This window comes from Falco biarmicus, chromosome 10 (genome assembly GCF_023638135.1).
Source record: "Falco biarmicus isolate bFalBia1 chromosome 10, bFalBia1.pri, whole genome shotgun sequence".
Lineage (NCBI taxonomy): Eukaryota > Metazoa > Chordata > Aves > Falconiformes > Falconidae > Falco > Falco biarmicus.
In genome coordinates this window covers 15353275-15362178 of record NC_079297.1, presented here as the reverse complement: position 1 = coordinate 15362178, position 8904 = coordinate 15353275, and positions in this window count along the sequence as shown.

The following is an 8904-nucleotide window of genomic DNA, read 5'->3' as shown; positions in this document are numbered from 1 at the left end:
GCCGGCCAGTGCAACCAGGACCGAGGGTCTGGGAAGGCAGGCGATGCCCTGCACCACCCAGCAGCTTCCCAGCCCCGTGCTGCCAGCATGGCTTGTTCTTCCAGGATGTCTCGTGAGCACCGTGTGTTGTTATCATGCTCAGACCCGGTGGTGGCTCGGTGCACATTTGGGTGCTGCCCAGCACAGGCAGGTTGGAGCATCCCTTTGGGATGCCGCCTTCCAGGCAGGTGGCGTTTTGGGCAGCGGTGCTGTTTGCAGGCTGTTTCTCAGCCGTGCGAGCCCTCTCCCCAGGTCTCCCTCTGGCTGTAGCCTGCCCTCGCCTCACGCCAAGTTAGTCGGAGTTTCTGCACAGCAATGCTTCTCTGCGTGGGCTTGCAGACAGTGTGACAGTAGGGGATCTTTCTGGTAAATATTGACCTTTATAACAGAGTCCAAACACCCCAGCACGAGTCCCACCCAGCTTCCAGGAAATGGGCTTTGCTGGAAAAGCCTGCATGAGCCCCGCGGTGCTGGCCCCAGCCCTCCCTGCCCGCCTCCCCTGCTCCACACCGGTGCCTCGCACTCAGACCATAGCAGGCGGTCACAGACCAACCTCGGGTAGATCATCAGCTTAATTAGCTGAAAAGGTGAAATAACTTCAGAAGATAAAAACCCCTTTTGGTTTTCACTGAAGTTTCCGAAGCCTGGAGAGAGAAGAGGAACGGTCAGCAGTGCGAGTTTCTTCCTGGTAATTTAAATGGCTGCTTTCTTTATAAGCTGTGTCTAACGACAAGTACATAGTAACATTTAAATGTGGATGTGGCTCTGTCCTGGGGATGACACATATTTACTTCACAGAAGGTAATTTTCCCAAATGCTATGAGCACTACATAAAAAGACCAAGCCCATGCTGTTCTTGGGTTGGGCTTCCCTGTGCTGTTAAATCCTTAAGATAAGGGGAAAAAACACCCCCAAAATAACTAGTTTATTTAAGCTGTTGAGGCACGGCCACATTACGCCTGTGCCACGGCCTGACTCTGACGCCGCTCACGGCAGCCAGGTGTGGCAATGACTCAGGGTGGCAGCGGGTCCTCAAAACCACGAAACCACCATCGGCAGGAGCCGACATGCTCCCGCGAGAGCAGTTTGGACACGTTACGCTTCAGTGCAATGAGAACAGCGTGTGTGCTGGCCCAGCACCCGAGGGTTTGAAACGGGGCAGGTGTGATTACCATTCATTCAAGGAGTCAGCGGGAGTTTTTCTGGTGAGGTCATGCAAGCTGGCTCACACTGCAGCATGGCAAGTGCGGAGAGCCAGGATCGCGAGAGGAAACCGAGGGGGGATTTTTCGAGGTGTGCAGAGGGATGCAGGGGCATGTGACCAGTGCAGACTCATAATCCTGCTTGTCGAAACAGACTCCAGCCACCCTTGGCCCTGGGGTTACAACCTAGTCACAAGACAGGTAAATTCACCCTTCTGCCTGCAGATTTTCCTACTGTTTGTTTTGCTAGGAGGGTCTTTGCCCCCTGCCCTCCCATGTCACTCAGCAGCGGGCTGAGCCCTCCCGACACTGCGAGGCAGGGCTCCGGAAGCGCTAACACACCCGAATTCATCCATCGCTATTCCAAAGAGGCACCGATGCTGTCTCCTTTGGAGGCATGCATCTTTTTTTCTTCTGATCATAGAAGAAATGATGATCATTACTTCGGACTGTAATCCCTTGTGTTGCATTCCCTGCTGAGACTCATCCCCTGCTGCTGCACGTGCTATTTCTGTAGTGACCCAATGATGGGAGCCACCTCCTCCGGTGCCACGGCTGCAGCTGGAGAGCGCTGGCTGCGTCCAGCGAGCCAAGGTCAGACTGACGAACTCAGTTGTGCCTAAGAGCGGGAGCAGAGAGAGCTGAAGCACGCAGGGCAAACCAGCCTGTGCTCAGCTCAGGGGTACCTGAACTGGGGCGCCAGAGAATGTGACCTGGGAGAGGACCCCTGACTCAGACAGGGAAGCAGGTGCCATGATGCTCAGGACAAAGCCATTGCCACAGCCCCTGCCTGGTATCGCAGCGCCGGTGATGCTGCCAGGCCAGACCCAGACCTTCCACAATGCAGCACCGGCTTTCCCTCATCCTGCTGCTATTTCCCAGTCCTCCCCTGCTGCAGGTCTTCGTACACATTTGTTTCTGTCTGAGCCTTCAGGGGGTGAAGTCTCAAAACCAGCAGGAGAAGCAGAAGTTGTTGCATCCCTGTTTTTACAGAAAACAGTTACTGAGGTGCACTGACCTGCTCCATGTCACTGGTGAGCATGCTGGCATTGAGCTTCGTCACCCTGCCTGTGGCAGGTGTCCTCTCACAGCACGCCAGCTGGGCTCCGGTGCCACCCGCTTTGGCTATGCATGTGGGACCAGGGAGACGCTTTTCTCCTAAGGGGTCTCACCTCGTGCCCCTGCCCTCGGTTCTACCCCTCCTCAGTTTAGAATTTCTGCTCCCTTCTGTGTTCAAGGAGCTTCCTGGGAGCAGGACATCTGAAAGAGCAAGAGGAGGCACAGCAGACGTGACCCGTTCCCAGCCTGGGTTGGTCGGACGCGGAACTGAGTGGTGAGGACCAGGCGGCCCCGTTTGGTGCTGGTTCAGCATGCCAGGTGAGGAGATGACCAAGTGCCCTTGGGCCAGGTGTGGCTCATAACCATTGATCTGTATCCAGCCAGAGCTAGGTGAAACTCTGCCTCCTAACCACTTTTCCTCATGTCTTTTAATGAAATGAGAATTTTTGCCCCATGATGATCTAAACCAGAGTCCGACTAATAACTCCTTCCAATGAAAACATGAAAACCTCAGTGAAAAATATTAATGAAAAGGAAACATTTTGGTTCATCAGTGTTACTCCTATTAAAGAAGCTCAAACACTTTGGTAGCCTGATGACCCTACAAGTGCTGCAAAAGGGTCCCCGCTTCCAAGCTGCGCCTGGCCTCGGGCGCAGTGTCGGTTGGGGGCTCGCTCCCCCCACCCCTTCCCTCACTGCCCAGCTGCCTCTGTCTGTCACCAAAGGGCCCTTCTTTCCCCCTTGTAAAATATAGTGAGCTTTCTAGGTTCCACATTTCAAGCGTTCAGAGCTATTTGCAGTAAGCTTGTTCCAAAATAAGCAGATGATTGCTGCCTGCCGCTGAGCAGGGCGAGGACAGGTGACGGTACCTTTCAACCACCACCTCCCAAAGTAGATTCAGTTACTTGGGAGTATTTAGTGCCCAGCAGACTTGTCCAGGCAGTGCTGTAGCACCGAATCGCTAGTTAAAAAGGGAGGTAAAATACTAGCATGAAATTAATCCAGTTTCTTGTAGCGGTTACAGAAACCAACACTGTATAGTTTTTACTAATTTCCAGCGTCTGCTTCCCAGCAAGTGTCAGGAGGACAACTGTCCTTACAGAAAAGCTTGCTTGTGCCCCGAGAGGCTTGAAAGGTCACTTACAGGAATCCATCCAGCCACAGGGTCACATCAGAAGTCTGTTTGTCCCATTTGTTCAGCCATTGTTTGGCTCCCCTGAATCTGCTCCCAAGGTCTATAATGCTCAGGTCTGGCCACTGCTGCCTCTTAGCTTGATTAAAATATTAGTAAACCTTCTGGTGCCCTTTAGCTTACATCAGTTTTCTGGGAAACACGGTCAGGAAGCTTGCAATGACTCCAGCTATAATATCCTTACACAACACCCTCGCTGTTCATTGAACCACAAGCACTTTAGGTATTATTGTCTGGGTCAACATAAAATAGTCTTTCCAAAGCAACTGTTTGCTTACTCTTTAAAAACAACGGCATTTTCCATCTAACACAGCGTTTAGGCAGAGGGCTAGAACAGCCTGCTTGTGCCCAGATGACTAAGCAGCATTGGAAATCAGAGACCCTATAGTGCTGTACGTATGTGGGGGAGAACCAAGGCTCTGGCTGCTCCGTGTGGTGTCCCTTGCCACCACACCAGGTGCCAGCAGTGTCCCATGCTCGGTCTGGGGCTTTCCCAGCTGCTCTGAGCACAGAGGAGCTCTAGCTGTGTTGTGACTTAGCTGTAACCCAGGGGACTGGAGCCAGGAGACTCGATCATTTTTCTATGGAAGTGCAGGGAATGACGACTTCCCAGCTATTGCTAGGAGGACACGAGCTCAGCGAGGATGTGCGCTGGGTGGTCTGAGTGCTGCTGCTGAGCCTCAGGCGTGTGGACTTAAGGGCATTTTTGACTATGAAGCGTAAGGGACTAGGTGAAGGTTTGGAGAGCTCACATTGGCTTCCGGGACACGCTCCCACGTGCCTGTTCAGCCTCAGTCAGAACATACAGATTCCCTGATGCTGGTGTCTACCTGTCTCTGTACTTCCTTCTGTGATACTGGAGCTTGGTCCGTGATTTATTGGACTTCTCTTGATCTTCCCAGAAGTTAAGACTACGACAAGTTGGGAAACTTGGAAGATAAGGAGTGTACATTTCCCACGTCACGACTCTCAACCTGAAAGAACAAACCAGGTCTCACAAGACCAAACTCCAGTTTTTCTTTCACTCACTTTCGTGTGTTGTGCACTGATGTGATGTCACGCAGGAACAACCTAGCCTGTGATTCAGCAGCTCTTGTTTACAGAGATCTCCTGTCCTTTAGTGCAACAGCTGTACTCGCGGGGCATTTCCTAGGTCTCTCTCAGTCTGTGGTGCACTCTATCCTGTGATCCTGTCTCTTCTCATGGCATGGAGATGAGCTGTCAAAATTTCCACGACGCTGAGGATGTGGGTGCAGACTCGGGAGAACTTAATCCTTGCAGAGGACGGGGCTGCGTGGGATCAGTTGCTTTCGATTCGGCAGTTGTCCTTCCCCCTTCCACATCTGGCCAGCTGCCTTTGCTTGCACTGCTTTCACCTCCAGGGCAAAGCTCTTCTGTTCAAAGCGTGGCGGTCAATATATGTGGGTATTATGCCTAACTGCAAATATCTTGTGAAAATAAGCCTTGCTTGTGTCAGAGGGGCAAAATCTTTCAACAGGGCAGGATAACCGTGGGTATCTCACAGATCATCTTGTTCCCCTGATAGAAAAGCTAAACAAGCAGCGGGCTTCGGTCACAAAATGCAGCAAAATCTCGCTGCAAAATACAGGGGCTGCCTGTATTTTGTATTCATCTGACTTGCTGTTTAAAGGGGTAGGCAGTGAGGAGGTGCTATTTGTAATACCAGTTTCTGGGAACAACAGATTCCTTATTCCTCTTTATGACTGTCCTATAGAACTTTTTTCTTTTTTTCTTTTTTTTTTTTTTTGTGGGACTATGAGTCAAAAAACAGCTAAAGGAAATATACAGATGAGATGGTATCAACTTATTTGACTTCTGAGAATTAGCAGAGGAGTTCCTGGCTATGAATTGAACTGGAACACAAGTAGGGGCCCAACAGGAACAACTGAACATTTCTGTTATAGGAAAGCATTTAAGGATACACTTAATTTTACAGTGAATTCAGTTTATCCTCAGAGCAGTACTTACGGTGTACACTGAACAGATACCTTCAGGCTGCACTGGATTGGAGGTTTGAATTAGTTCCTCCAAATGTCATCCATTCAGCTGAAGGACATGCACTTCAAATGATGAAGCTTTTACTGAGTAATGCTGTGCTTGTCATGGGCCAGCAGCTGCTGGGCAATTCCTTCACAGGGCAGCACCGAGTGCGACAGCTGTGCATAGCTGCTTGCTTGTGCTTCGCATCCCAGACACAGTCAGCAACAGACAATCCTGTCCGTGAGGAACAAGGGTTTAAGCAGATGAGTTTAAGCACTGGAATCCTCCACGGTGTGTGCCTGCTCCTGTCACAGCCACAGAGGCAGGGAGCAGCTGTTAAGAGATAACTGGATGGAAGATGTTTTAGGTAGTACATCTGCAGATGGTGGAAAGCCAGTACCATCTATAGACATGCTCAAAAAGAAGTCACTGCTCATGAGTCAGTAGCATTAGTAAATACTAGATATTCATCCAGCAAGGATTTTATTTCAAGGAAAGGATGCTTCATCCTGTGAGTTCCTAAGCAAATATACCTACTGCCTCATCATCACAAGTACTTCTCACAGCATGTGACAACATGGTTGTGGGAAAGGTGAGACTGCTGCAAAGACATCCTCAAAAAAGGATGTGGGAAACGTGGTATTCAACAGAGGACACTGCTAACAAAGCTGAAATTTGGACACTCATTTGGAATCAGCAGCTTTAAGGGAAGGCAGTGCAACCAAGAAGGAATGAGGAGATTCCTGCCTCCAGAAAGTGATTTTACGTGTTTAAATGTCAGACAGAATTCCACAAGTGAGTAATTTACTGCAAATGTTCCTCCTCTCCTTGTTGCCACTTGACAAGCACCCAGTTTATGGAAGAAATGTAGGTCATTCTGTCCCCAGTGATGTTGCTGTCCAAGTTTTCTGCGCCAGTCCTCAGGCATTTTCCTACATGACGTTCTGACTGGTTTTAGTACCAATTTGTTTCTTCCTTTCATCAGAAAATGTTATCGACACTCCCTTCTGAGGTAATGAGTGGCACGGTTGAAGGCTTGTGATCAGATTTCGGTTGTGCAGCTGAAGCTGTACGAGAGCAAGCACTACTGACAGCTGGGACTAGGTCCTTGTGAAGTGGTTTTGTATATAAAAAAGCCTAAGCATGCAGAGAGAAACTAATGGAAAGCCCCCAGCCATTGTCACAGAAGCTGGTTCTATCAGAGGAGCAGAAAAGAGCCCTTAAGGAACTTCAGAAGCAAAGAAACATAAACAAAGGGCGACGCTGCAGGAAATGCCTGAGGTCCAGCAAACAAAATAATGCGTTATACACCAGGAATGTTTTGTGTGGGATTTCCAACTTGTACAAAATTCCAGTGTGAAAAAGCACCTGCTCTGCTTTCCCTGCCACCCTTTGTCCTGGTGAGAGGGCCCACCTCTCTGCTGCCTCTCATCTCCCTGGAGATAGACTCAAACCAGATTTTACCACAAAACTGTGCCAAAAGGGATTTTTGAGAAAGGATCCTGTCTCTGTGCCAGGGTCTATTCAGCCTGGTTTTCTTGACTGTCCAGGCTGCTTTTGGGAAACCTACAGACAAACAAACGCTTGGCAGTAATTGCTTTCAGTCTCTGAAAATGGCCCCATGACTGGGGGCAAGCTCAGTCTGTGGCACTTCTTTTGGTAAAAGCTAAGGAGCATAGGCAGAGCTGCAAGCAGGGGCAGAATCCACTTTCCTTTACGTGTGGACACCACATCTGTGGCTGCCAGCCAGTTACCATTTACATTAATCAGATTTTTTTTTTAATTTAAAGGGATAATGGTCAAGACCTGTGACAATACCACTCTTGCCTTTCTTAGCAGATGCCTCTAGAAGTTCTCTCCTTGAACTAATACCACTTGCCATCAGAGAAGTCCAAGGATACTGTTTCAAATAATAACGAAATACCTAAATCAATTCAGAAACCTGCACGTAATTTAATCCAGGTTTTTAGCTGAGGACTGTTGTAACCTTACATTTTCCAAACCCACAACAGTACCTCATAGCCAGTTATTCATGAGCACACACTTCTGGAACTCATGACTAACCCAACTGTCTCATGCCTAGCTAAAACATCATCAGGATGAGAAGCAAACTTCCAGATTTGCAGTAAAGTGCCCTTTTGCTCAAGATTGCCATCTGTAATCCGTGTAAAGGCAGAGCCTTACCTTAAATGCACTGATGGATGTGGTGGACGTGTTGGTGCACAAATGATGTTATAGCATGTATCAGTGGTACAGGAGTAGGATCTTAAGGGTGAAGAGACTAAAAATAGCTCAGTTAGGAATCAAACAACCCTATGGCACTGGAAAAGATAATAAGTAAGTCCACTTCTCTGTTATAGGCTGATTTCAGTTTAGCAGAGAGTAATAAGGACGCCTGGGGGCATACACCCCATACATGCCTTCTGCTTGCTTCTTCACTCTGCTCTGAAACAGGCCAGAGCCTTAAAGAAGCTGTTGATCTTAGCACAAAGCTGTGTCTGATTTGTCCTGGTATTTCCCCTGGTTCTGTGCGATAGGATGCCGGGGTGAGTGGGACAAGACTGGACATCATCACTGAGAAACAGACCACCAAGCCATTGCAGCAAGGCAACATCACTGTCGGCTCACGCTAGGATGGGACGTGGTTAGGCAGTACCAGCAAAAGGTGCTGTAACTTGGTTATTCTGCGTCTTTCCCTAGTTCCAAATGAAGATTAAATGGTCACCACGTGGAGAGCACTGTAATTCAGAGAGTATTCAAAAGCATTAGAAGTGGGTTTTGTTTTTCTTAAGGAACACTCTTGCCTCTCAGTGATAAAAGCCAATACATGTTTGCACAGCAGGAAAATTCCAGATGGGTGAGAGAAAGTTAATCTTCTGCCAATGTTCAAATAAGGCAAGCAGAATAACTACCATGATTATTAGACACTTAGCTTTACCTCAGTGTAAAGCTTGCTAAAGGAAAAAGTGATTACTAAGTACAGATGATGAATCTGTTTCACCTTGGAAAGATAAAGCACCTCTTCAGAGAAATAAATTGCTGTAAACAGGCAAGGGCAAAATAGGTCCATCTCAAATGTATTAAAAATCTGGAAAACCGATTGCATTTGAACTAGTCAGCAACGCCATCGCTTTGGCTGGAGGTCTTGCAGAGGGGTTACTTGCAATGCAAAAGCATTTTAAATAGAAGTTTGTGCCTCCTGTAAGGACTTCAATAAAGCGCAAGTTTAAAACATGATAAATTATTGATTAATTACTGGTCAAAATATAAAAGAGTTATCAGCTACCAGCATTATCGTCTTAGGCTACACCAGTGGGATTTTTTTTTTTAGTGGAGCTTATGCATTGACTGCCATCCCTTTTCAGAATGCTTTTCCACGTCAGTTCAGTCCTACTCCATTGGTCCGTTCTG